This window comes from Schistocerca nitens, chromosome 2 (genome assembly GCF_023898315.1).
Source record: "Schistocerca nitens isolate TAMUIC-IGC-003100 chromosome 2, iqSchNite1.1, whole genome shotgun sequence".
NCBI lineage: Eukaryota > Metazoa > Arthropoda > Insecta > Orthoptera > Acrididae > Schistocerca > Schistocerca nitens.
In genome coordinates this window covers 669,128,746-669,156,098 of record NC_064615.1, presented here as the reverse complement: position 1 = coordinate 669,156,098, position 27,353 = coordinate 669,128,746, and the positions used below count along the sequence as shown (strand labels likewise).

At 48.0% G+C, this 27,353-nt stretch overlaps 17 non-coding genes across 17 annotated transcripts; all 17 read right to left on the bottom strand.

Annotated features, from left to right (window-relative positions):
- Positions 1 to 5,370: 5,370 nt before the first annotated feature.
- Trnas-gcu (transfer RNA serine (anticodon GCU)) lies at positions 5,371 to 5,452 on the bottom strand. The gene has a single exon. It is a non-coding gene; the product is annotated as a tRNA-Ser (tRNA).
- A 952-nt stretch (positions 5,453 to 6,404) lies between these two features.
- On the bottom strand, positions 6,405 to 6,486 carry Trnas-gcu (transfer RNA serine (anticodon GCU)). The gene has a single exon. It is a non-coding gene; the product is annotated as a tRNA-Ser (tRNA).
- Positions 6,487 to 7,283: 797 nt separating this feature from the next.
- Positions 7,284 to 7,365, bottom strand: Trnas-gcu (transfer RNA serine (anticodon GCU)). The gene has a single exon. It is a non-coding gene; the product is annotated as a tRNA-Ser (tRNA).
- A 952-nt stretch (positions 7,366 to 8,317) lies between these two features.
- On the bottom strand, positions 8,318 to 8,399 carry Trnas-gcu (transfer RNA serine (anticodon GCU)). The gene has a single exon. It is a non-coding gene; the product is annotated as a tRNA-Ser (tRNA).
- Positions 8,400 to 9,351: 952 nt separating this feature from the next.
- On the bottom strand, positions 9,352 to 9,433 carry Trnas-gcu (transfer RNA serine (anticodon GCU)). The gene has a single exon. It is a non-coding gene; the product is annotated as a tRNA-Ser (tRNA).
- Positions 9,434 to 10,230: 797 nt separating this feature from the next.
- Positions 10,231 to 10,312, bottom strand: Trnas-gcu (transfer RNA serine (anticodon GCU)). Its single transcript has one exon. It is a non-coding gene; the product is annotated as a tRNA-Ser (tRNA).
- A 1,033-nt stretch (positions 10,313 to 11,345) lies between these two features.
- Positions 11,346 to 11,417, bottom strand: Trnad-guc (transfer RNA aspartic acid (anticodon GUC)). Its single transcript has one exon. It is a non-coding gene; the product is annotated as a tRNA-Asp (tRNA).
- Positions 11,418 to 18,067: 6,650 nt separating this feature from the next.
- On the bottom strand, positions 18,068 to 18,149 carry Trnas-gcu (transfer RNA serine (anticodon GCU)). The gene has a single exon. It is a non-coding gene; the product is annotated as a tRNA-Ser (tRNA).
- An 826-nt stretch (positions 18,150 to 18,975) lies between these two features.
- On the bottom strand, positions 18,976 to 19,057 carry Trnas-gcu (transfer RNA serine (anticodon GCU)). The gene has a single exon. It is a non-coding gene; the product is annotated as a tRNA-Ser (tRNA).
- A 952-nt stretch (positions 19,058 to 20,009) lies between these two features.
- On the bottom strand, positions 20,010 to 20,091 carry Trnas-gcu (transfer RNA serine (anticodon GCU)). Its single transcript has one exon. It is a non-coding gene; the product is annotated as a tRNA-Ser (tRNA).
- A 797-nt stretch (positions 20,092 to 20,888) lies between these two features.
- On the bottom strand, positions 20,889 to 20,970 carry Trnas-gcu (transfer RNA serine (anticodon GCU)). Its single transcript has one exon. It is a non-coding gene; the product is annotated as a tRNA-Ser (tRNA).
- Positions 20,971 to 21,796: 826 nt separating this feature from the next.
- Positions 21,797 to 21,878, bottom strand: Trnas-gcu (transfer RNA serine (anticodon GCU)). The gene has a single exon. It is a non-coding gene; the product is annotated as a tRNA-Ser (tRNA).
- Positions 21,879 to 22,830: 952 nt separating this feature from the next.
- On the bottom strand, positions 22,831 to 22,912 carry Trnas-gcu (transfer RNA serine (anticodon GCU)). Its single transcript has one exon. It is a non-coding gene; the product is annotated as a tRNA-Ser (tRNA).
- An 826-nt stretch (positions 22,913 to 23,738) lies between these two features.
- On the bottom strand, positions 23,739 to 23,820 carry Trnas-gcu (transfer RNA serine (anticodon GCU)). Its single transcript has one exon. It is a non-coding gene; the product is annotated as a tRNA-Ser (tRNA).
- Positions 23,821 to 24,772: 952 nt separating this feature from the next.
- Trnas-gcu (transfer RNA serine (anticodon GCU)) lies at positions 24,773 to 24,854 on the bottom strand. Its single transcript has one exon. It is a non-coding gene; the product is annotated as a tRNA-Ser (tRNA).
- Positions 24,855 to 25,651: 797 nt separating this feature from the next.
- Trnas-gcu (transfer RNA serine (anticodon GCU)) lies at positions 25,652 to 25,733 on the bottom strand. Its single transcript has one exon. It is a non-coding gene; the product is annotated as a tRNA-Ser (tRNA).
- Positions 25,734 to 26,559: 826 nt separating this feature from the next.
- Trnas-gcu (transfer RNA serine (anticodon GCU)) lies at positions 26,560 to 26,641 on the bottom strand. The gene has a single exon. It is a non-coding gene; the product is annotated as a tRNA-Ser (tRNA).
- Positions 26,642 to 27,353: the final 712 nt, after the last annotated feature.

Genomic DNA, 27,353 nt, shown 5'->3' with positions numbered 1-27,353 from the left:
CTGGCGATAACAACTTGTTGCTGACGTTTTGCCAAACAAGAACCCAGTTGTTGTGGGGATATTGACGTACTAAGGCGTTCGGTGGTGGCAAACCGACCATCTCATGATACAAAGAAGTTGCAGACCGCGTCCTGCGGTCGCGAGCTAGTGAAACATGATAACTTCGGGACAAGAAAAAATCTCTGAAGACAGCAAGCTTGTAAGGTATTCGCGAGACATTGATCGGTGCACTGTCAGAAAGGGGCTCATGGGCGCGGAAGAGGGCAGCCGTCGTACTGCGAGGGCTGTTCTCTACAATGGTGGCAAGTCGGTTGACAAGCAGGGCTGAACATTTCTTTCTGACATCGACGAGACCCAGGCCTCCGCGAGACGGAGGCTGGGTACATGTGGCAAGCTTCACCTTGAAAATATGACCACGCCACAGCAGCCAGTGTGCTGCTTGGCTGATCGTGCGTGCCAACGGAGGTGGGACGTTGAGTACTTGAGCCACATACCACGCTTTAGCCAGAATGTGAACGTTGATCAACTCGACACGCTGTAGAAGATGTAAGTGCCGGGTGGCGTGACGAACCATGAGACCCTTGACAGTTGTCGAAATACGGCGCCAGTTATGAGCCGCCATCTTTACGGGGCAAGCAAAGAAGTGAATGCCGAGCAACATGTGGGAGGCAGCTATGGTATACCATGAATCGGCAGCATAGTTGCGACAGGCACCTATTGGGAGTAGCACCGTTTTATGCGGGTTCAGTTCCGCACCTGTAGCCTGGGCAAAAAGACTGAACACAGGTTTAACTAAAGGGATGTCCTTTTCTTGTCGTATAAAGACGCCGACATCGTCGGCGTACGCAACGCACGACGCCCGTACACCCTCTACATCGATCCCACTGACAGTGCGCCCAATTCGGCGGAGGAGGGGGTCAAGAGCGATAACAAAGAGGGACATAGAGAGGGGACACCCTTGCCGCACAGACCGTGCAATCCCAAAGGGAGCCGAAAGGGTGCCATTTATCAGAATGCGAGAAGACGCTCTCGTTAGGACATTTTTAAGGGCGGAAACAAAGTTCATATGAAAGCCGATGTGACCTAACAATGCAAAGAGGTAATCGTGGTTAATCCTATCAAAAGCCTTCTTAAAATCAATCGAAAGAATCGCCCCTGGAGTCCGTGTGGCAGCAGTGTGAGCCACGACGTCACTATACGTGCTCACGGCGGCAAGGATACCCCTCCCTGTCACAGCGCACATCTGGAAAGGGCTAATGATTTTTCGCATCACAGTGTGCAGCCTGGTTGCGACGCATTTGCTGAAAAGCTTGTAGTCACTGTTTAACAGCGTGATCGGGCGAAAGTTTTCAACTGTATCAGCCCCAGCGGTCTTAGGGAGAAGAATGACTATACCCTCTAGGAACTCTGCCGGACACGGAAGGCCACTCAACAATTCATTTGCGACCTTTGTGAGGATAGGTGCTAAGAGATCCCAGAACTCGAGGTAGAATTCTAAAGGAATTCCGTCAGGGCCTGGGGACTTGTTGCGAGCAGACGATCTGAGTGCATCGCTCATCTCCTCCGTCGTGATGGCGGAAAGGAGGGTGTCATTGTCCTCACGTGTGAGCAGGTTCCGCATTTCACCCATGAGTACATGTGCGGCCGCCCTATCGTGGTCGCTACATTGAAACGCGGCATTAAAATGGGCAAAAATATGCGCACGTATGTCCCTCTCTGTGGTTAGACGCTCCCCAGTCTCCAGTCTAAGACACCGAATAAATTTAGTAGCACCCCGTCTCCGCTCTCTTTCGATATGGTGAATAGTCGGTGACTCATCAAAGGTCCCTACACAACGACTCCTAAGTAAGGAGCCCTGAAAGTCTTGGGCTTGCAATTTAAAAATTTGAGCTTTGATAGTTTTTAACTGAATCAGAAATTGCTCATCGACAATATCCGGTAAAGAGACGGCATCCTTTAAAATCTGATAATAATATTCAGTGGTACTATGTTTCCACAGCGCAGCTTCGGCGCTAAAACACTTTAAAACAGTACAGATAGACGGTTTGGCCAGGTGAACCCACCAATCGACAACTGAGGCATAGTTAGCCAGCTTTTCGCCGCAGGAAGAAAGCGTATCGTGAATCTGTCGACGCAACGAGGGGGCACGGACATGGGTCACGTTAAACTTCCACACCCGAGATCGACGGAACTGGCGGAGTTGCGGCGCGCGAAGGTCGCAGAAGAAGGCGCAGTGATCGGAAAAACAGACAGGGGCGACGTCGGCACTAATTAGGTGATCTGCTATGCAGGTCGACACATAGAGCCTATCAAGTCTACTAGCCCCATTACGATAGAAATACGTAAAGACTTGCCGTTGAGAATAGAGAACACGCCACACATCTGCTAACTGGAAGCTTGCAATCAGACGATCAAGGTCGACGCACTTATGAGCCGTGGGAAACTGATCAGCGTCCGCAACCACACAATTAAAATCGCCCCCCAATACGACGGGCAGCGTCGGGCTACCAATCAAGGTGGGTACATCTTCAATGAAAAATCTCGCTCTCGCCCTCTTTAAACTAGTGCCAGACGGAGCGTAAATGTTAACTAGTTGCAGTCCTCCGATAACGCACGAGATTCCTCTGCCGGTCGGCAGTCGTTTGACTCGCGTCGGCTCTTCTGCAGACTTATATAAGATAGCGGTACCACACCTAGCTTCCGGGTCGACATTAAAAATGGCGGAATACCCCGTTAAAACATCAAGGGACACAACGCTCACTTCCTGCAGAAAAATAAAATCGTACCGACAATGTTGGATAAAATTCGCCAAGACGTGCAATTTCTGAGGAGCCGCAATACAGTTGATATTTAAGGTGGCTATTTTAACCATGTAGCTATAGGACGCATGGGTGTAGGGCACAGAGATAAATGTTGGAATGGGAGTCACCGAGAAGGCGCAGACTCACCGGAGACGGAAAGCAGGCTACCGTGGCAGTTACATGTCAACATCGTCCGCCCAGGAGAGCGGCGCAGGAGTTGTCGTGTCGCCGTCCGACAGACTGCCGCCGGTAGTGTCTCCCGACGGGGTTTTCCTTGACGCGCGAGTCTGCGAATTGCGCTGTTTACGAGAAGCCGTATCAGTACTAATCTTTTTCGACGGGGGCGAAATTTCCCGGCCGCCGGTACCCTTTCCTAGCATACCCTTAAGTTGCTGACTTTGCTCGCGAACGCGTTTTTCTCGCTGCGAGGCAAAGTCAGTGTCCCGCAACTTAGTTTTTACGTTCCCCACTGAGGCCACAGAGTGCGGTTCTACATCCATAACCGAATTCTCCGCGTGAGGTGGAGAAATGCGCAAGGTATTCGCTGGAGCAGCAATGTTACTGGGGGATGGGTTGGAGTCCGCGACCTTGTCAGGAGTGGCAGTAGGTGCGCAATCCCCAGTAGGGATGTTCGACACAACAGACACTGAAGGTGCAACATCACATGGGGAGGGCGTTTGACACTGGAGAACCGGGGAGGCAGGCTCGGTCTCGCAAGCTGCGGCAGTAAGAGCACCTGATTCCGGAACGCTCTGAACACGTTCATCAACAAGGGAAGCCACGGAAGTCGTCTCCTGCAACGGAGCAGAACAGTTGGTCGGACGAAATGCAGTGCTCACATCAGGGGCATGGTCAACAACAGGCGGATGTAGAACAACAGGTACACTAGGAAGAACAGACATACCCGCTACAACCGGATCACGATCTAGTGACTCAGCCGGTGGCGGAGAATCTCTAAGAAGGGCACCTGCGTAAGTACCTGATTTGTCTAGGGGCAATTGCACAGGGCGCCGTCTGGGACAAGAATTCCGCATATGTTCAGTGGAATGACAGAGAGAGCACGTTGGAGGTTGGCCGGTGTAGGAGATGAAAGCCCTATGGCCGCCTATAATAACAAAAGACGGAATGTGTTTCTTTATGTCCATCCGTACAGTACGTACGCCGTTATCACATTGATAAACATACGCGGACGACCAATAATCTTTAGTAACAGCAAAGACAGTCCCATATAAACTTAATGCACGGCGAATTTCATCTAAGGGCACTTCAAAGGGCAGATGGAAAACTTTCACATTGCCTATACCATAACCGGCATGAAGAACCTTAACATCACTAACATTCCCGTCAGCATGTTTAAATTTCCGAACCCCGCCGTTGACGGCCACCAAACGCTCACATAATTCACTATCAAGGATTTTCAAGAACACTGAATTAACGATAAAATCTAAATGTACACCATCAAGCAAAACTGGGTCTATTTGCAATTCCGATCTGATCCAATGATGGATTTCAAAAGCCGTGGGACGCGGAAATTCGCGATCAAACAACAACTGGATAGTATTAGACCGGTTGTACGTCACCATTTTTCACAATTAATCCTTGAAAACTTACAAAAAGAGAAGAAACACGCTGAGTAAAGACACCAGGCCGCTGCAAACCACGGCGACCAACGATGTAAACACAGCTGCTAGCGGAGCTCGCGACGGGCACGTCCGCTCGCCGCAACCACTCGGCCACCTCGTCTGCTGCAACTCCTAATGTGTCTTTGGCGAGTGCTTGCGGAAAGAAGACATTTGTCGATTCGAAAACGCATTCAAAACATCGTACTGGGCCGGCTGCAGTGCAGTGCAGCCGAACAAGCTCCCACTCACGAATCATTTAATGACAGCATCCGTCCACGTCGATATCCGATGGGGGCAAAATCACCGCCCCACTTATTTACTGCAGGAATAAGCGTTGTATCGACATGGAGTGTCGTCTAATGCAAATGAGAAATGTGCTGTGCATTCTTTTCCACGACTTACTGCAACGAAACGTACAGCTCGATACGTTACACTGATATTGCTTGCAACGTTTTGACGTTCCTCCTAGCCCAAGATTGTCCTGCTGTTTGCGATGGAGCTTGGTGTTTGGGCGACCACTAGCGACGGATGTCTGCAAAGTCAAGTCTCTCCAGTAGGCCCTGCCAAATCGCTTCTGTATATGGCGGCCTGACGCAAAACAAACTGTCGAAAGGCGACAGTTGTGTGCTACAGATGGATTATTATAGGCGCGATACGTTAAAATGACTGCGACAGGTGTGCACGTAAATATAAATAAGAACTCGTCGTTCGGAAATACCAACATACTCTTTGCTGGAGCCGAAATTTGATTGGTTTATAGATCTCGAAATGATGTTTAATTCGAAGGGCATAAGCTATGGAATGATGTGCGCTTCCATCTGGTAGGCAGTTTTGTCTCGTATTTCATACATACGATCTCTGCCACGTACACGCTTCGTTGTTACTACTGAGTGGCGTTTCGCATGGAGAAGGAGTGACCGCAAACGGGTGCTTTACGTAAAATTCTACGACGAGGATGGGATTCGAACCCACGCGTGCAGAGCACATTGGATTAGCAGTCCAACGCCTTAACCACTCGGCCACCTCGTCTGCTGCAACTCCTAATGTGTCTTTGGCGAGTGCTTGCGGAAAGAAGACATTTGTCGATTCGAAAACGCATTCAAAACATCGTACTGGGCCGGCTGCAGTGCAGTGCAGCCGAACAAGCTCCCACTCACGAATCATTTAATGACAGCATCCGTCCACGTCGATATCCGATGGGGGCAAAATCACCGCCCCACTTATTTACTGCAGGAATAAGCGTTGTATCGACATGGAGTGTCGTCTAATGCAAATGAGAAATGTGCTGTGCATTCTTTTCCACGACTTACTGCAACGAAACGTACAGCTCGATACGTTACACTGATATTGCTTGCAACGTTTTGACGTTCCTCCTAGCCCAAGATTGTCCTGCTGTTTGCGATGGAGCTTGGTGTTTGGGCGACCACTAGCGACGGATGTCTGCAAAGTCAAGTCTCTCCAGTAGGCCCTGCCAAATCGCTTCTGTTTTGACGTTCCTCCTAGCCCAAGATTGTCCTGCTGTTTGCGATGGAGCTTGGTGTTTGGGCGACCACTAGCGACGGATGTCTGCAAAGTCAAGTCTCTCCAGTAGGCCCTGCCAAATCGCTTCTGTATATGGCGGCCTGACGCAAAACAAACTGTCGAAAGGCGACAGTTGTGTGCTACAGATGGATTATTATAGGCGCGATACGTTAAAATGACTGCGACAGGTGTGCACGTAAATATAAATAAGAACTCGTCGTTCGGAAATACCAACATACTCTTTGCTGGAGCCGAAATTTGATTGGTTTATAGATCTCGAAATGATGTTTAATTCGAAGGGCATAAGCTATGGAATGATGTGCGCTTCCATCTGGTAGGCAGTTTTGTCTCGTATTTCATACATACGATCTCTGCCACGTACACGCTTCGTTGTTACTACTGAGTGGCGTTTCGCATGGAGAAGGAGTGACCGCAAACGGGTGCTTTACGTAAAATTCTACGACGAGGATGGGATTCGAACCCACGCGTGCAGAGCACATTGGATTAGCAGTCCAACGCCTTAACCACTCGGCCACCTCGTCTGCTGCAACTCCTAATGTGTCTTTGGCGAGTGCTTGCGGAAAGAAGACATTTGTCGATTCGAAAACGCATTCAAAACATCGTACTGGGCCGGCTGCAGTGCAGTGCAGCCGTACAAGCTCCCACTCACGAATCATTTAATGACAGCATCCGTCCACGTCGATATCCGATGGGGGCAAAATCACCGCCCCACTTATTTACTGCAGGAATAAGCGTTGTATCGACATGGAGTGTCGTCTAATGCAAATGAGAAATGTGCTGTGCATTCTTTTCCACGACTTACTGCAACGAAACGTACAGCTCGATACGTTACACTGATATTGCTTGCAACGTTTTGACGTTCCTCCTAGCCCAAGATTGTCCTGCTGTTTGCGATGGAGCTTGGTGTTTGGGCGACCACTAGCGACGGATGTCTGCAAAGTCAAGTCTCTCCAGTAGGCCCTGCCAAATCGCTTCTGTATATGGCGGCCTGACGCAAAACACAGATGGATTATTATAGGCGCGATACGTTAAAATGACTGCGACAGGTGTGCACGTAAATATAAATAAGAACTCGTCGTTCGGAAATACCAACATACTCTTTGCTGGAGCCGAAATTTGATTGGTTTATAGATCTCGAAATGATGTTTAATTCGAAGGGCATAAGCTATGGAATGATGTGCGCTTCCATCTGGTAGGCAGTTTTGTCTCGTATTTCATACATACGATCTCTGCCACGTACACGCTTCGTTGTTACTACTGAGTGGCGTTTCGCATGGAGAAGGAGTGACCGCAAACGGGTGCTTTACGTAAAATTCTACGACGAGGATGGGATTCGAACCCACGCGTGCAGAGCACATTGGATTAGCAGTCCAACGCCTTAACCACTCGGCCACCTCGTCTGCTGCAACTCCTAATGTGTCTTTGGCGAGTGCTTGCGGAAAGAAGACATTTGTCGATTCGAAAACGCATTCAAAACATCGTACTGGGCCGGCTGCAGTGCAGTGCAGCCGAACAAGCTCCCACTCACGAATCATTTAATGACAGCATCCGTCCACGTCGATATCCGATGGGGGCAAAATCACCGCCCCACTTATTTACTGCAGGAATAAGCGTTGTATCGACATGGAGTGTCGTCTAATGCAAATGAGAAATGTGCTGTGCATTCTTTTCCACGACTTACTGCAACGAAACGTACAGCTCGATACGTTACACTGATATTGCTTGCAACGTTTTGACGTTCCTCCTAGCCCAAGATTGTCCTGCTGTTTGCGATGGAGCTTGGTGTTTGGGCGACCACTAGCGACGGATGTCTGCAAAGTCAAGTCTCTCCAGTAGGCCCTGCCAAATCGCTTCTGTTTTGACGTTCCTCCTAGCCCAAGATTGTCCTGCTGTTTGCGATGGAGCTTGGTGTTTGGGCGACCACTAGCGACGGATGTCTGCAAAGTCAAGTCTCTCCAGTAGGCCCTGCCAAATCGCTTCTGTATATGGCGGCCTGACGCAAAACAAACTGTCGAAAGGCGACAGTTGTGTGCTACAGATGGATTATTATAGGCGCGATACGTTAAAATGACTGCGACAGGTGTGCACGTAAATATAAATAAGAACTCGTCGTTCGGAAATACCAACATACTCTTTGCTGGAGCCGAAATTTGATTGGTTTATAGATCTCGAAATGATGTTTAATTCGAAGGGCATAAGCTATGGAATGATGTGCGCTTCCATCTGGTAGGCAGTTTTGTCTCGTATTTCATACATACGATCTCTGCCACGTACACGCTTCGTTGTTACTACTGAGTGGCGTTTCGCATGGAGAAGGAGTGACCGCAAACGGGTGCTTTACGTAAAATTCTACGACGAGGATGGGATTCGAACCCACGCGTGCAGAGCACATTGGATTAGCAGTCCAACGCCTTAACCACTCGGCCACCTCGTCTGCTGCAACTCCTAATGTGTCTTTGGCGAGTGCTTGCGGAAAGAAGACATTTGTCGATTCGAAAACGCATTCAAAACATCGTACTGGGCCGGCTGCAGTGCAGTGCAGCCGAACAAGCTCCCACTCACGAATCATTTAATGACAGCATCCGTCCACGTCGATATCCGATGGGGGCAAAATCACCGCCCCACTTATTTACTGCAGGAATAAGCGTTGTATCGACATGGAGTGTCGTCTAATGCAAATGAGAAATGTGCTGTGCATTCTTTTCCACGACTTACTGCAACGAAACGTACAGCTCGATACGTTACACTGATATTGCTTGCAACGTTTTGACGTTCCTCCTAGCCCAAGATTGTCCTGCTGTTTGCGATGGAGCTTGGTGTTTGGGCGACCACTAGCGACGGATGTCTGCAAAGTCAAGTCTCTCCAGTAGGCCCTGCCAAATCGCTTCTGTTTTGACGTTCCTCCTAGCCCAAGATTGTCCTGCTGTTTGCGATGGAGCTTGGTGTTTGGGCGACCACTAGCGACGGATGTCTGCAAAGTCAAGTCTCTCCAGTAGGCCCTGCCAAATCGCTTCTGTATATGGCGGCCTGACGCAAAACAAACTGTCGAAAGGCGACAGTTGTGTGCTACAGATGGATTATTATAGGCGCGATACGTTAAAATGACTGCGACAGGTGTGCACGTAAATATAAATAAGAACTCGTCGTTCGGAAATACCAACATACTCTTTGCTGGAGCCGAAATTTGATTGGTTTATAGATCTCGAAATGATGTTTAATTCGAAGGGCATAAGCTATGGAATGATGTGCGCTTCCATCTGGTAGGCAGTTTTGTCTCGTATTTCATACATACGATCTCTGCCACGTACACGCTTCGTTGTTACTACTGAGTGGCGTTTCGCATGGAGAAGGAGTGACCGCAAACGGGTGCTTTACGTAAAATTCTACGACGAGGATGGGATTCGAACCCACGCGTGCAGAGCACATTGGATTAGCAGTCCAACGCCTTAACCACTCGGCCACCTCGTCTGCTGCAACTCCTAATGTGTCTTTGGCGAGTGCTTGCGGAAAGAAGACATTTGTCGATTCGAAAACGCATTCAAAACATCGTACTGGGCCGGCTGCAGTGCAGTGCAGCCGTACAAGCTCCCACTCACGAATCATTTAATGACAGCATCCGTCCACGTCGATATCCGATGGGGGCAAAATCACCGCCCCACTTATTTACTGCAGGAATAAGCGTTGTATCGACATGGAGTGTCGTCTAATGCAAATGAGAAATGTGCTGTGCATTCTTTTCCACGACTTACTGCAACGAAACGTACAGCTCGATACGTTACACTGATATTGCTTGCAACGTTTTGACGTTCCTCCTAGCCCAAGATTGTCCTGCTGTTTGCGATGGAGCTTGGTGTTTGGGCGACCACTAGCGACGGATGTCTGCAAAGTCAAGTCTCTCCAGTAGGCCCTGCCAAATCGCTTCTGTATATGGCGGCCTGACGCAAAACACAGATGGATTATTATAGGCGCGATACGTTAAAATGACTGCGACAGGTGTGCACGTAAATATAAATAAGAACTCGTCGTTCGGAAATACCAACATACTCTTTGCTGGAGCCGAAATTTGATTGGTTTATAGATCTCGAAATGATGTTTAATTCGAAGGGCATAAGCTATGGAATGATGTGCGCTTCCATCTGGTAGGCAGTTTTGTCTCGTATTTCATACATACGATCTCTGCCACGTACACGCTTCGTTGTTACTACTGAGTGGCGTTTCGCATGGAGAAGGAGTGACCGCAAACGGGTGCTTTACGTAAAATTCTACGACGAGGATGGGATTCGAACCCACGCGTGCAGAGCACATTGGATTAGCAGTCCAACGCCTTAACCACTCGGCCACCTCGTCTGCTGCAACTCCTAATGTGTCTTTGGCGAGTGCTTGCGGAAAGAAGACATTTGTCGATTCGAAAACGCATTCAAAACATCGTACTGGGCCGGCTGCAGTGCAGTGCAGCCGAACAAGCTCCCACTCACGAATCATTTAATGACAGCATCCGTCCACGTCGATATCCGATGGGGGCAAAATCACCGCCCCACTTATTTACTGCAGGAATAAGCGTTGTATCGACATGGAGTGTCGTCTAATGCAAATGAGAAATGTGCTGTGCATTCTTTTCCACGACTTACTGCAACGAAACGTACAGCTCGATACGTTACACTGATATTGCTTGCAACGTTTTGACGTTCCTCCTAGCCCAAGATTGTCCTGCTGTTTGCGATGGAGCTTGGTGTTTGGGCGACCACTAGCGACGGATGTCTGCAAAGTCAAGTCTCTCCAGTAGGCCCTGCCAAATCGCTTCTGTATATGGCGGCCTGACGCAAAACAAACTGTCGAAAGGCGACAGTTGTGTGCTACAGATGGATTATTATAGGCGCGATACGTTAAAATGACTGCGACAGGTGTGCACGTAAATATAAATAAGAACTCGTCGTTCGGAAATACCAACATACTCTTTGCTGGAGCCGAAATTTGATTGGTTTATAGATCTCGAAATGATGTTTAATTCGAAGGGCATAAGCTATGGAATGATGTGCGCTTCCATCTGGTAGGCAGTTTTGTCTCGTATTTCATACATACGATCTCTGCCACGTACACGCTTCGTTGTTACTACTGAGTGGCGTTTCGCATGGAGAAGGAGTGACCGCAAACGGGTGCTTTACGTAAAATTCTACGACGAGGATGGGATTCGAACCCACGCGTGCAGAGCACATTGGATTAGCAGTCCAACGCCTTAACCACTTTTTTTTTTTTTTTTTTTTTTTTTTTTTTTTTACATTGGATTAGCAGTCCAACGCCTTAACCACTTTTTTTTTTTATTTCTTTTTTTTTTCTTTTTTTTTCGGCGACTGATAGTGCAATAATTAAAAATCTAGTGTGCCTCCCCGGCGGGGAATCGAACCCCGGTCTCCCGCGTGACAGGCGGGGATACTAACCACTATACTACCGAGGAAGACGCCACTAGCGCCTATAATGCACATTAATCTTGCTGACATAGCTGATACATCTGAAATGTAGCCTCCTGATGCTGTCAGAGACAGCTGCTACGAAATAAAAGTATGCCCCAGGTGAGGCTCGAACTCACAACCCCGGCATTGCTCACGGCTACTGCCTTATAAGTACCGTGCGCTAACCAATTGCGCCACTTTTTTTTTCTTTTTTTTTTAACCACTTTTTTTTTTTCTTGCCACTTTTTTTTTACGCCTTAACCACTTTTTTTCTTGTTTTTGTTTTTTTTTGTCTTAACCACTTTTTTCTATGAAAAACGAAACCCTTAACCTTCTATGAAAATAAAGTTGAATGTTGAAAATGACAACGAAAAGACTGCCCTCCTGGGCAAGGTAGATTTGCTGCTCGAAGAATAAACGTAACATAAACACAGCTTCTTATCTCACTCAATGAAAGTTCCTGTAGCCAGTGTGCAGCAAGTCAGTGAAGGCCCCAGTGTGAGGGGGAGGCAGGACACGACACAGAAGCAGTGGGGCCTCTTCGCGGCACTACTGGTGTCCCGCGGCCCGGCCTCACCCCCGTACACTCAGGTGACCTATCCGATACCCATGCGATTAAATGCTATTTTAAGCATATTGCCGAAGAGTTTCCCATGATTCGGGTACGTGCATGTTTTGGCGAATTCGATATTCATAAACATCTTGAATTCCAAAAAATTGTCACCGCCAAAATTATTAAAGACGTAGCTGGAATAGGTACCCAGCAACCACAAAACAGCATTGTTTTTCGTCTGCGGATAAAATTGCACATCAGGACGAGACAGTAGTGTTGACGAAACATTGGCGGTTGTAGTCCTGGTAAGAAGAGCTATTTTTTCTCGAAGCCAAGCCCAGTTCTGGAGACGTTCCCCGCAGGTGTAGCGGTGGAGAACTGTATCCGTCAGTTGGCAGCGATGACAGAGAGGGGTGTCACTGAGCCCGATTTTGTGTAACCTCTCGTTCGTGCTAACCACATCATTGATGGCTTTGTACCAAGCAGTGCGAGCATCGGAACTGAGGACACGGGAACTGACATTGCGCCATACGATATCCCAGTTCATGCCACCGAGCTTCGTTGCCAATGGATTCTTTCCTTCGTGTTGTCTCCAGTCCGCTATTATCGCTTGTGCAGTTAAATGTTGAGAATTTAAGACCTCTTGACTGATGTAGCTCCGTGAAAGGTAATATTCTCTGATATGTTTGAGCCGATAACTGATGGGCTGAATATGCAGCGGTGGATCAAGACTTTGCGGCCTGACGGCAGTGAATAATTGCGCTGTAATGCCGGAAGGATCATTGTTAATTATAGCGGCCGTCCTTTTAACATAGAGAGCCATCGCTTTCACCTTGATATCTACTAATCCCATCCCTCCATTCTGGGGATGGAGTGTCGCAGTTTTGGCAGACACGCGAAAAATTTCCCCTCTCCAAATAAAATGGGTGACCTTCGACATAATTTGCTTAGCAATGACGGCAGGCAGTGGCAGGAGCTGCGCCGTGTAGAAGGCTTTTGATAAAAGACAGGAGTTGACCAGATGGATCCGTTCAAATTGATTGAGGCTTCTGTGGGAATTGTCAATGAGAGCACCGTTAAGTTTACGCACTATTTCCCTCCAGTTAGCCGCCGCCATCTTTAAAGAGGACGCCGTCAATATGACGCCGAGAGCCTTGTGGACGCTGACTTCCTGAGCGTAGCCCACTTGCAAATGCTGGAGGCCACAGAGGTTAATAAATTTACTTTTCTTGTCATTCAATTTAGCCCCCGACGCCAAACAGTATTGCTGGAGGTGAGCCGCTAAAGTGGTGACATCATTCTCATTGCGGACAACCACACCCACATCGTCGGCATAGGCGCCTACGACAGTTTTTTTTTCCTGAAAGTGTTAGCCCTGTGAGTTTCGCCTGCAGTTGGAGTAACAGAGGTTCGAGTGAAAGAACAAAAAGTAACATGGACAAAGGGCTGCCTTGTGGTATCCCTCTGTTGATTTGAATCGGTTGGGTTAGTTGCGAGTTGACAGAAAGTCTTGCGTTGATCCCCAGTGCCATGTTTTTGATCATGTCAATCGCGTTCTGCAAGAAACCGAATCTTTTCATGGTTTCAAGGAGGTACTCGTGAGTGACGAGGTCAAAGGCTTTAAAAAAGTCCAGAAAAATCAGCCCACACTTCACGTTACTGGCGTTCGTTAAAGCAATGATATCCCGGTAAAAAGCTGCCGTTTGCAATACAGTTCTCCCGAAAGCACATGTCTGCTGACGTCCAATGAATTTTGCAGTGAGTGGCATTATTCGCGTGTTGATTGCACGGGCGACTATTTTATAATCGGAGTTTAACAATGAAATGGGGCGGAAGTTGGCGATATTTTTTGTACCTCTGCTTTTAGGGATAAGCACAATTTTGCATTCCTTAAAGGCAAGTGGTATAGGCTTCCCTTGAAAAACTTCGTTCACTAATTGGGTGATTTTGTCCCCGATGATGTGCCAATACCTCCTGTAAAATTCAATGGGTAATCCGTCAGGACCAGGGGACTTCCTGATCGGCGAGTGGCAGACAATCTCCAAAACATCTTTATTACTAAATTCCAAAGAAATGGTGTCATTGTCTTCTCTAGTTATGGGAGAGGAAATGGCACTAAACAGTTCGTCATAGCAGTCGTCGTGAGTAGCCACTGACGTGTACGTGTCAACAAAATAGTCGTGTAGTGCCTTGATAATCTCTCGCTGGGTGTCGACAGTCGTGCCATCACCTAGTTTCAGGGCCTCAATAAAAGTCCTCCGTCTGTTCTTAGCATGTTTGACTAGATGGTATAGAGCGGCTGTTTCATCGTCTCTGACCGACTTCACTTTTGATTTGATCTTAAGACCTTCCAGCTGCATCCTCTTAAGATTGATTAATTTCGCCTTTATTTTTCGAATGTCGTCTATTCTGGTGTTCGCGGCGTCGGCTCTATCACAGAGGTCGCGTAAGATAGTGTAGTAGAACTCCATCGTCTTCTTTATCGCGGCTGCTCTGTCAATACCGAAGAATATAATAACCTTTCGCAGTTTGGGTTTTGCATGCTGAGTCCACCACGCTATGGTGCTACGAAAGTTTGTGGTAGTGCGCAAACACTGCTCCCAAGTGCGTCGCACCGCCGCCTCTAGGTCAGCATCCGTTAATAAGGAGACGTTCAAGTTCCATTGATTTTTATACCAACGCGTTGGTTGTGGCAGCAAATTCAGGCACGCAACGACACCACTGTGATCGGAGAAGCTGGAGGGTATTGTTTCAATTTGTAACAAGACTTTCTCTAAAACGTCGGAAACATAAATCCTGTCAATTCTGCTGCATGAATTCGCGACGATGTGTGTGAATCGTACCAAGGTCGGGTACCTAATTTCCCACGCGTCTTTCAGTTTGAGGTCTGTCACGAGACGCTTTAATTCAGGCGAATAATTAAAATTCGGGGACTGATCTTTCTGGGATAAAACACAATTAAAATCACCTCCAATGATAACACGTTCGGGATTTTTCCGTAACAAATAGATGATATGTTCCTTAAAAAAACTTGCTCGTTCCGCTCTATAGGTACTACCAGAAGGCGCGTACAAGTTAATGATGGTGACGCCAAAAACGGTGACACCCACACCTCTACCCGAATCTAACTTGTCAATCTGAGTGGCGGGAATGCCTTCTCTAAGTAAGATGGCAGTCCCCACGTTCGAGTCGGGGGAAAAATTAGTAATAGCAACAAAACCAGGAAGAGTTAATTGTGGCATGGCCACCTCCTGCAAAAGAGCGATATCTGTTCCCGACTCATAAAGATATTGTTTTAAGGCACTCAGTTTCACCTCCGACCGGATTTTATTAATATTTAATGTCGTGATCGTATAGGCCTGCGACATGACGGCAGTACGTTGCAGAGGCGGAAGGAGCAAATGTCTTTAAAGGGCCACATCTTCATGCCATTCCATATTTGTGGCCGGGAAATTCGAGTCTGTGACGTCACTGAGTTGTATTCTTGCGTCTTTGTTCTTACTCTTTTTACGCACAGCATTTACATTAGGTTGCACTCTGATCCTGGGGCGGACACTGTGGAGCACCTCCGCAGCCGGCGGCGTGGGAGGGTCGTGGGTGATGTCAATCTGCTCTCCCGGCACATCCCGCGAAGGGATCGCACGCGGCGATACCGCCGGCGAGCGAGCAGCTGAACTATCACTCGCACTATCAGCCTGTTTGGCAACATTCTCTGCCCGCAGCTGTTTGTTGTCATCGACAGACCCGGACAGCTGTGTTTGTATTATTTCCTGGAGTTGTTGACATTCCCCTTGTTGTGAGTCCTGAACCGAAGCGGCTGCCACGTGATGTGTACCGTCGGCGCTCAGAGATGTTTGTGTACCATCATCACAGGCCTCTGTGTGTGTACTTCCTGCAGGAATGTGAGCAACACGTACAGGTTGGTCGGTCTGAGTTGGCTGTCGCGGAAGTTCTAAGGCACTATCCAGCGGTAACTGCTTAACTTCCACGGAAGTAGCGGCACTTGAAATTGTGGGAGGAGAAGCGTCCACAATAGCCTCACCGATTGGAGCTTTCGTTTCCGAGCCGGATTCCCGATCGTCCTTTTTCGCGGTCTCATGCGCACTAGAGGTGTCGTTATCAGAACCACTGCTGTCACAAGTTCTGCGCCTCTTATTGGTCGCGGCATCGAGTTTCGCAGGGGGCAACGCACCTTTTTCTCTCCGAACCAGAACCGGAAACTCATCAGAGCGAAATTCTTGTTGCTGTTCCGGAGGCATTTCAGAACTAGGGATCCCAATCTCTGTCATCGGCTTGGCCGCCACTACATCCGCCAAAGTAAGCCTTTTACGCTGCTGGAGGGAATTCTTTAACACAAACATGCGCCTGGGGCAGTCTTGACGCAAGTGACCACTCTCATTACAGATATGACAGGTCGGAGTTTGGCCAATGTAAGTAACGTGAGCCTTATAGTCACAAACAAGTATATGGGATGGAATATTCTGCTTTACTTGCATTTCAACAGATCGAACGCCACTGTAACATTGCAACCTATGTTGACTTGACCACCGTTCATTTCGAATCTGCTTAACGTCACCGAATTTGGACAGTACCTCTTTCAGATAACAATTTTCGACTTCAGGGGGTAAGTTAAAAATACGCACGTTCGTGTAGTCTACATCGGCATTGGAAATGAGCACTGTACTTACAGAGTCGTCCCGGTGTCGGAAAATAGCACTTCCTCCGTGCTTCGTCATGATCTTCTCCAGTAATACAGGATTCAGCAATTTAACAAAAAAACAATACTGCTCGGTATCATAATAGGCGGTGTGCACTTGGTCAGATGTAATCCCAATAACATCAACGATCCAGTCATGTATCTCCAGTGAACTCGGTTGCACAGATCGGGTGGACTTGTCGAAATCAAAACGGAGTGTACATTTTCGTGGAAATAACCTGGACATTGCAGCAGATAGCGAGCGGTTAACCCGCTACAAGAAGACCGCAACAAAAATACAAATGGAAAACGATATAAACTGCAGAATAACACAACACTCGCAAACAGAAATATGAGTGGAAAACACGCCTTGTGAACACGCGGCGGAGCGGAGCACTGATACGTCCGACCTGCACGGTGTCGCAAGCGCGACTAACCACTCGGCCACCTCGTCTGCTGCAACTCCTAATGTGTCTTTGGCGAGTGCTTGCGGAAAGAAGACATTTGTCGATTCGAAAACGCATTCAAAACATCGTACTGGGCCGGCTGCAGTGCAGTGCAGCCGAACAAGCTCCCACTCACGAATCATTTAATGACAGCATCCGTCCACGTCGATATCCGATGGGGGCAAAATCACCGCCCCACTTATTTACTGCAGGAATAAGCGTTGTATCGACATGGAGTGTCGTCTAATGCAAATGAGAAATGTGCTGTGCATTCTTTTCCACGACTTACTGCAACGAAACGTACAGCTCGATACGTTACACTGATATTGCTTGCAACGTTTTGACGTTCCTCCTAGCCCAAGATTGTCCTGCTGTTTGCGATGGAGCTTGGTGTTTGGGCGACCACTAGCGACGGATGTCTGCAAAGTCAAGTCTCTCCAGTAGGCCCTGCCAAATCGCTTCTGTTTTGACGTTCCTCCTAGCCCAAGATTGTCCTGCTGTTTGCGATGGAGCTTGGTGTTTGGGCGACCACTAGCGACGGATGTCTGCAAAGTCAAGTCTCTCCAGTAGGCCCTGCCAAATCGCTTCTGTATATGGCGGCCTGACGCAAAACAAACTGTCGAAAGGCGACAGTTGTGTGCTACAGATGGATTATTATAGGCGCGATACGTTAAAATGACTGCGACAGGTGTGCACGTAAATATAAATAAGAACTCGTCGTTCGGAAATACCAACATACTCTTTGCTGGAGCCGAAATTTGATTGGTTTATAGATCTCGAAATGATGTTTAATTCGAAGGGCATAAGCTATGGAATGATGTGCGCTTCCATCTGGTAGGCAGTTTTGTCTCGTATTTCATACATACGATCTCTGCCACGTACACGCTTCGTTGTTACTACTGAGTGGCGTTTCGCATGGAGAAGGAGTGACCGCAAACGGGTGCTTTACGTAAAATTCTACGACGAGGATGGGATTCGAACCCACGCGTGCAGAGCACATTGGATTAGCAGTCCAACGCCTTAACCACTCGGCCACCTCGTCTGCTGCAACTCCTAATGTGTCTTTGGCGAGTGCTTGCGGAAAGAAGACATTTGTCGATTCGAAAACGCATTCAAAACATCGTACTGGGCCGGCTGCAGTGCAGTGCAGCCGTACAAGCTCCCACTCACGAATCATTTAATGACAGCATCCGTCCACGTCGATATCCGATGGGGGCAAAATCACCGCCCCACTTATTTACTGCAGGAATAAGCGTTGTATCGACATGGAGTGTCGTCTAATGCAAATGAGAAATGTGCTGTGCATTCTTTTCCACGACTTACTGCAACGAAACGTACAGCTCGATACGTTACACTGATATTGCTTGCAACGTTTTGACGTTCCTCCTAGCCCAAGATTGTCCTGCTGTTTGCGATGGAGCTTGGTGTTTGGGCGACCACTAGCGACGGATGTCTGCAAAGTCAAGTCTCTCCAGTAGGCCCTGCCAAATCGCTTCTGTATATGGCGGCCTGACGCAAAACAAACTGTCGAAAGGCGACAGTTGTGTGCTACAGATGGATTATTATAGGCGCGATACGTTAAAATGACTGCGACAGGTGTGCACGTAAATATAAATAAGAACTCGTCGTTCGGAAATACCAACATACTCTTTGCTGGAGCCGAAATTTGATTGGTTTATAGATCTCGAAATGATGTTTAATTCGAAGGGCATAAGCTATGGAATGATGTGCGCTTCCATCTGGTAGGCAGTTTTGTCTCGTATTTCATACATACGATCTCTGCCACGTACACGCTTCGTTGTTACTACTGAGTGGCGTTTCGCATGGAGAAGGAGTGACCGCAAACGGGTGCTTTACGTAAAATTCTACGACGAGGATGGGATTCGAACCCACGCGTGCAGAGCACATTGGATTAGCAGTCCAACGCCTTAACCACTCGGCCACCTCGTCTGCTGCAACTCCTAATGTGTCTTTGGCGAGTGCTTGCGGAAAGAAGACATTTGTCGATTCGAAAACGCATTCAAAACATCGTACTGGGCCGGCTGCAGTGCAGTGCAGCCGAACAAGCTCCCACTCACGAATCATTTAATGACAGCATCCGTCCACGTCGATATCCGATGGGGGCAAAATCACCGCCCCACTTATTTACTGCAGGAATAAGCGTTGTATCGACATGGAGTGTCGTCTAATGCAAATGAGAAATGTGCTGTGCATTCTTTTCCACGACTTACTGCAACGAAACGTACAGCTCGATACGTTACACTGATATTGCTTGCAACGTTTTGACGTTCCTCCTAGCCCAAGATTGTCCTGCTGTTTGCGATGGAGCTTGGTGTTTGGGCGACCACTAGCGACGGATGTCTGCAAAGTCAAGTCTCTCCAGTAGGCCCTGCCAAATCGCTTCTGTTTTGACGTTCCTCCTAGCCCAAGATTGTCCTGCTGTTTGCGATGGAGCTTGGTGTTTGGGCGACCACTAGCGACGGATGTCTGCAAAGTCAAGTCTCTCCAGTAGGCCCTGCCAAATCGCTTCTGTATATGGCGGCCTGACGCAAAACAAACTGTCGAAAGGCGACAGTTGTGTGCTACAGATGGATTATTATAGGCGCGATACGTTAAAATGACTGCGACAGGTGTGCACGTAAATATAAATAAGAACTCGTCGTTCGGAAATACCAACATACTCTTTGCTGGAGCCGAAATTTGATTGGTTTATAGATCTCGAAATGATGTTTAATTCGAAGGGCATAAGCTATGGAATGATGTGCGCTTCCATCTGGTAGGCAGTTTTGTCTCGTATTTCATACATACGATCTCTGCCACGTACACGCTTCGTTGTTACTACTGAGTGGCGTTTCGCATGGAGAAGGAGTGACCGCAAACGGGTGCTTTACGTAAAATTCTACGACGAGGATGGGATTCGAACCCACGCGTGCAGAGCACATTGGATTAGCAGTCCAACGCCTTAACCACTCGGCCACCTCGTCTGCTGCAACTCCTAATGTGTCTTTGGCGAGTGCTTGCGGAAAGAAGACATTTGTCGATTCGAAAACGCATTCAAAACATCGTACTGGGCCGGCTGCAGTGCAGTGCAGCCGTACAAGCTCCCACTCACGAATCATTTAATGACAGCATCCGTCCACGTCGATATCCGATGGGGGCAAAATCACCGCCCCACTTATTTACTGCAGGAATAAGCGTTGTATCGACATGGAGTGTCGTCTAATGCAAATGAGAAATGTGCTGTGCATTCTTTTCCACGACTTACTGCAACGAAACGTACAGCTCGATACGTTACACTGATATTGCTTGCAACGTTTTGACGTTCCTCCTAGCCCAAGATTGTCCTGCTGTTTGCGATGGAGCTTGGTGTTTGGGCGACCACTAGCGACGGATGTCTGCAAAGTCAAGTCTCTCCAGTAGGCCCTGCCAAATCGCTTCTGTATATGGCGGCCTGACGCAAAACACAGATGGATTATTATAGGCGCGATACGTTAAAATGACTGCGACAGGTGTGCACGTAAATATAAATAAGAACTCGTCGTTCGGAAATACCAACATACTCTTTGCTGGAGCCGAAATTTGATTGGTTTATAGATCTCGAAATGATGTTTAATTCGAAGGGCATAAGCTATGGAATGATGTGCGCTTCCATCTGGTAGGCAGTTTTGTCTCGTATTTCATACATACGATCTCTGCCACGTACACGCTTCGTTGTTACTACTGAGTGGCGTTTCGCATGGAGAAGGAGTGACCGCAAACGGGTGCTTTACGTAAAATTCTACGACGAGGATGGGATTCGAACCCACGCGTGCAGAGCACATTGGATTAGCAGTCCAACGCCTTAACCACTCGGCCACCTCGTCTGCTGCAACTCCTAATGTGTCTTTGGCGAGTGCTTGCGGAAAGAAGACATTTGTCGATTCGAAAACGCATTCAAAACATCGTACTGGGCCGGCTGCAGTGCAGTGCAGCCGAACAAGCTCCCACTCACGAATCATTTAATGACAGCATCCGTCCACGTCGATATCCGATGGGGGCAAAATCACCGCCCCACTTATTTACTGCAGGAATAAGCGTTGTATCGACATGGAGTGTCGTCTAATGCAAATGAGAAATGTGCTGTGCATTCTTTTCCACGACTTACTGCAACGAAACGTACAGCTCGATACGTTACACTGATATTGCTTGCAACGTTTTGACGTTCCTCCTAGCCCAAGATTGTCCTGCTGTTTGCGATGGAGCTTGGTGTTTGGGCGACCACTAGCGACGGATGTCTGCAAAGTCAAGTCTCTCCAGTAGGCCCTGCCAAATCGCTTCTGTATATGGCGGCCTGACGCAAAACAAACTGTCGAAAGGCGACAGTTGTGTGCTACAGATGGATTATTATAGGCGCGATACGTTAAAATGACTGCGACAGGTGTGCACGTAAATATAAATAAGAACTCGTCGTTCGGAAATACCAACATACTCTTTGCTGGAGCCGAAATTTGATTGGTTTATAGATCTCGAAATGATGTTTAATTCGAAGGGCATAAGCTATGGAATGATGTGCGCTTCCATCTGGTAGGCAGTTTTGTCTCGTATTTCATACATACGATCTCTGCCACGTACACGCTTCGTTGTTACTACTGAGTGGCGTTTCGCATGGAGAAGGAGTGACCGCAAACGGGTGCTTTACGTAAAATTCTACGACGAGGATGGGATTCGAACCCACGCGTGCAGAGCACATTGGATTAGCAGTCCAACGCCTTAACCACTCGGCCACCTCGTCTGCTGCAACTCCTAATGTGTCTTTGGCGAGTGCTTGCGGAAAGAAGACATTTGTCGATTCGAAAACGCATTCAAAACATCGTACTGGGCCGGCTGCAGTGCAGTGCAGCCGAACAAGCTCCCACTCACGAATCATTTAATGACAGCATCCGTCCACGTCGATATCCGATGGGGGCAAAATCACCGCCCCACTTATTTACTGCAGGAATAAGCGTTGTATCGACATGGAGTGTCGTCTAATGCAAATGAGAAATGTGCTGTGCATTCTTTTCCACGACTTACTGCAACGAAACGTACAGCTCGATACGTTACACTGATATTGCTTGCAACGTTTTGACGTTCCTCCTAGCCCAAGATTGTCCTGCTGTTTGCGATGGAGCTTGGTGTTTGGGCGACCACTAGCGACGGATGTCTGCAAAGTCAAGTCTCTCCAGTAGGCCCTGCCAAATCGCTTCTGTTTTGACGTTCCTCCTAGCCCAAGATTGTCCTGCTGTTTGCGATGGAGCTTGGTGTTTGGGCGACCACTAGCGACGGATGTCTGCAAAGTCAAGTCTCTCCAGTAGGCCCTGCCAAATCGCTTCTGTATATGGCGGCCTGACGCAAAACAAACTGTCGAAAGGCGACAGTTGTGTGCTACAGATGGATTATTATAGGCGCGATACGTTAAAATGACTGCGACAGGTGTGCACGTAAATATAAATAAGAACTCGTCGTTCGGAAATACCAACATACTCTTTGCTGGAGCCGAAATTTGATTGGTTTATAGATCTCGAAATGATGTTTAATTCGAAGGGCATAAGCTATGGAATGATGTGCGCTTCCATCTGGTAGGCAGTTTTGTCTCGTATTTCATACATACGATCTCTGCCACGTACACGCTTCGTTGTTACTACTGAGTGGCGTTTCGCATGGAGAAGGAGTGACCGCAAACGGGTGCTTTACGTAAAATTCTACGACGAGGATGGGATTCGAACCCACGCGTGCAGAGCACATTGGATTAGCAGTCCAACGCCTTAACCACTCGGCCACCTCGTCTGCTGCAACTCCTAATGTGTCTTTGGCGAGTGCTTGCGGAAAGAAGACATTTGTCGATTCGAAAACGCATTCAAAACATCGTACTGGGCCGGCTGCAGTGCAGTGCAGCCGTACAAGCTCCCACTCACGAATCATTTAATGACAGCATCCGTCCACGTCGATATCCGATGGGGGCAAAATCACCGCCCCACTTATTTACTGCAGGAATAAGCGTTGTATCGACATGGAGTGTCGTCTAATGCAAATGAGAAATGTGCTGTGCATTCTTTTCCACGACTTACTGCAACGAAACGTACAGCTCGATACGTTACACTGATATTGCTTGCAACGTTTTGACGTTCCTCCTAGCCCAAGATTGTCCTGCTGTTTGCGATGGAGCTTGGTGTTTGGGCGACCACTAGCGACGGATGTCTGCAAAGTCAAGTCTCTCCAGTAGGCCCTGCCAAATCGCTTCTGTATATGGCGGCCTGACGCAAAACAAACTGTCGAAAGGCGACAGTTGTGTGCTACAGATGGATTATTATAGGCGCGATACGTTAAAATGACTGCGACAGGTGTGCACGTAAATATAAATAAGAACTCGTCGTTCGGAAATACCAACATACTCTTTGCTGGAGCCGAAATTTGATTGGTTTATAGATCTCGAAATGATGTTTAATTCGAAGGGCATAAGCTATGGAATGATGTGCGCTTCCATCTGGTAGGCAGTTTTGTCTCGTATTTCATACATACGATCTCTGCCACGTACACGCTTCGTTGTTACTACTGAGTGGCGTTTCGCATGGAGAAGGAGTGACCGCAAACGGGTGCTTTACGTAAAATTCTACGACGAGGATGGGATTCGAACCCACGCGTGCAGAGCACATTGGATTAGCAGTCCAACGCCTTAACCACTCGGCCACCTCGTCTGCTGCAACTCCTAATGTGTCTTTGGCGAGTGCTTGCGGAAAGAAGACATTTGTCGATTCGAAAACGCATTCAAAACATCGTACTGGGCCGGCTGCAGTGCAGTGCAGCCGAACAAGCTCCCACTCACGAATCATTTAATGACAGCATCCGTCCACGTCGATATCCGATGGGGGCAAAATCACCGCCCCACTTATTTACTGCAGGAATAAGCGTTGTATCGACATGGAGTGTCGTCTAATGCAAATGAGAAATGTGCTGTGCATTCTTTTCCACGACTTACTGCAACGAAACGTACAGCTCGATACGTTACACTGATATTGCTTGCAACGTTTTGACGTTCCTCCTAGCCCAAGATTGTCCTGCTGTTTGCGATGGAGCTTGGTGTTTGGGCGACCACTAGCGACGGATGTCTGCAAAGTCAAGTCTCTCCAGTAGGCCCTGCCAAATCGCTTCTGTTTTGACGTTCCTCCTAGCCCAAGATTGTCCTGCTGTTTGCGATGGAGCTTGGTGTTTGGGCGACCACTAGCGACGGATGTCTGCAAAGTCAAGTCTCTCCAGTAGGCCCTGCCAAATCGCTTCTGTATATGGCGGCCTGACGCAAAACAAACTGTCGAAAGGCGACAGTTGTGTGCTACAGATGGATTATTATAGGCGCGATACGTTAAAATGACTGCGACAGGTGTGCACGTAAATATAAATAAGAACTCGTCGTTCGGAAATACCAACATACTCTTTGCTGGAGCCGAAATTTGATTGGTTTATAGATCTCGAAATGATGTTTAATTCGAAGGGCATAAGCTATGGAATGATGTGCGCTTCCATCTGGTAGGCAGTTTTGTCTCGTATTTCATACATACGATCTCTGCCACGTACACGCTTCGTTGTTACTACTGAGTGGCGTTTCGCATGGAGAAGGAGTGACCGCAAACGGGTGCTTTACGTAAAATTCTACGACGAGGATGGGATTCGAACCCACGCGTGCAGAGCACATTGGATTAGCAGTCCAACGCCTTAACCACTCGGCCACCTCGTCTGCTGCAACTCCTAATGTGTCTTTGGCGAGTGCTTGCGGAAAGAAGACATTTGTCGATTCGAAAACGCATTCAAAACATCGTACTGGGCCGGCTGCAGTGCAGTGCAGCCGTACAAGCTCCCACTCACGAATCATTTAATGACAGCATCCGTCCACGTCGATATCCGATGGGGGCAAAATCACCGCCCCACTTATTTACTGCAGGAATAAGCGTTGTATCGACATGGAGTGTCGTCTAATGCAAATGAGAAATGTGCTGTGCATTCTTTTCCACGACTTACTGCAACGAAACGTACAGCTCGATACGTTACACTGATATTGCTTGCAACGTTTTGACGTTCCTCCTAGCCCAAGATTGTCCTGCTGTTTGCGATGGAGCTTGGTGTTTGGGCGACCACTAGCGACGGATGTCTGCAAAGTCAAGTCTCTCCAGTAGGCCCTGCCAAATCGCTTCTGTATATGGCGGCCTGACGCAAAACACAGATGGATTATTATAGGCGCGATACGTTAAAATGACTGCGACAGGTGTGCACGTAAATATAAATAAGAACTCGTCGTTCGGAAATACCAACATACTCTTTGCTGGAGCCGAAATTTGATTGGTTTATAGATCTCGAAATGATGTTTAATTCGAAGGGCATAAGCTATGGAATGATGTGCGCTTCCATCTGGTAGGCAGTTTTGTCTCGTATTTCATACATACGATCTCTGCCACGTACACGCTTCGTTGTTACTACTGAGTGGCGTTTCGCATGGAGAAGGAGTGACCGCAAACGGGTGCTTTACGTAAAATTCTACGACGAGGATGGGATTCGAACCCACGCGTGCAGAGCACATTGGATTAGCAGTCCAACGCCTTAACCACTCGGCCACCTCGTCTGCTGCAACTCCTAATGTGTCTTTGGCGAGTGCTTGCGGAAAGAAGACATTTGTCGATTCGAAAACGCATTCAAAACATCGTACTGGGCCGGCTGCAGTGCAGTGCAGCCGAACAAGCTCCCACTCACGAATCATTTAATGACAGCATCCGTCCACGTCGATATCCGATGGGGGCAAAATCACCGCCCCACTTATTTACTGCAGGAATAAGCGTTGTATCGACATGGAGTGTCGTCTAATGCAAATGAGAAATGTGCTGTGCATTCTTTTCCACGACTTACTGCAACGAAACGTACAGCTCGATACGTTACACTGATATTGCTTGCAACGTTTTGACGTTCCTCCTAGCCCAAGATTGTCCTGCTGTTTGCGATGGAGCTTGGTGTTTGGGCGACCACTAGCGACGGATGTCTGCAAAGTCAAGTCTCTCCAGTAGGCCCTGCCAAATCGCTTCTGTATATGGCGGCCTGACGCAAAACAAACTGTCGAAAGGCGACAGTTGTGTGCTACAGATGGATTATTATAGGCGCGATACGTTAAAATGACTGCGACAGGTGTGCACGTAAATATAAATAAGAACTCGTCGTTCGGAAATACCAACATACTCTTTGCTGGAGCCGAAATTTGATTGGTTTATAGATCTCGAAATGATGTTTAATTCGAAGGGCATAAGCTATGGAATGATGTGCGCTTCCATCTGGTAGGCAGTTTTGTCTCGTATTTCATACATACGATCTCTGCCACGTACACGCTTCGTTGTTACTACTGAGTGGCGTTTCGCATGGAGAAGGAGTGACCGCAAACGGGTGCTTTACGTAAAATTCTACGACGAGGATGGGATTCGAACCCACGCGTGCAGAGCACATTGGATTAGCAGTCCAACGCCTTAACCACTCGGCCACCTCGTCTGCTGCAACTCCTAATGTGTCTTTGGCGAGTGCTTGCGGAAAGAAGACATTTGTCGATTCGAAAACGCATTCAAAACATCGTACTGGGCCGGCTGCAGTGCAGTGCAGCCGAACAAGCTCCCACTCACGAATCATTTAATGACAGCATCCGTCCACGTCGATATCCGATGGGGGCAAAATCACCGCCCCACTTATTTACTGCAGGAATAAGCGTTGTATCGACATGGAGTGTCGTCTAATGCAAATGAGAAATGTGCTGTGCATTCTTTTCCACGACTTACTGCAACGAAACGTACAGCTCGATACGTTACACTGATATTGCTTGCAACGTTTTGACGTTCCTCCTAGCCCAAGATTGTCCTGCTGTTTGCGATGGAGCTTGGTGTTTGGGCGACCACTAGCGACGGATGTCTGCAAAGTCAAGTCTCTCCAGTAGGCCCTGCCAAATCGCTTCTGTTTTGACGTTCCTCCTAGCCCAAGATTGTCCTGCTGTTTGCGATGGAGCTTGGTGTTTGGGCGACCACTAGCGACGGATGTCTGCAAAGTCAAGTCTCTCCAGTAGGCCCTGCCAAATCGCTTCTGTATATGGCGGCCTGACGCAAAACAAACTGTCGAAAGGCGACAGTTGTGTGCTACAGATGGATTATTATAGGCGCGATACGTTAAAATGACTGCGACAGGTGTGCACGTAAATATAAATAAGAACTCGTCG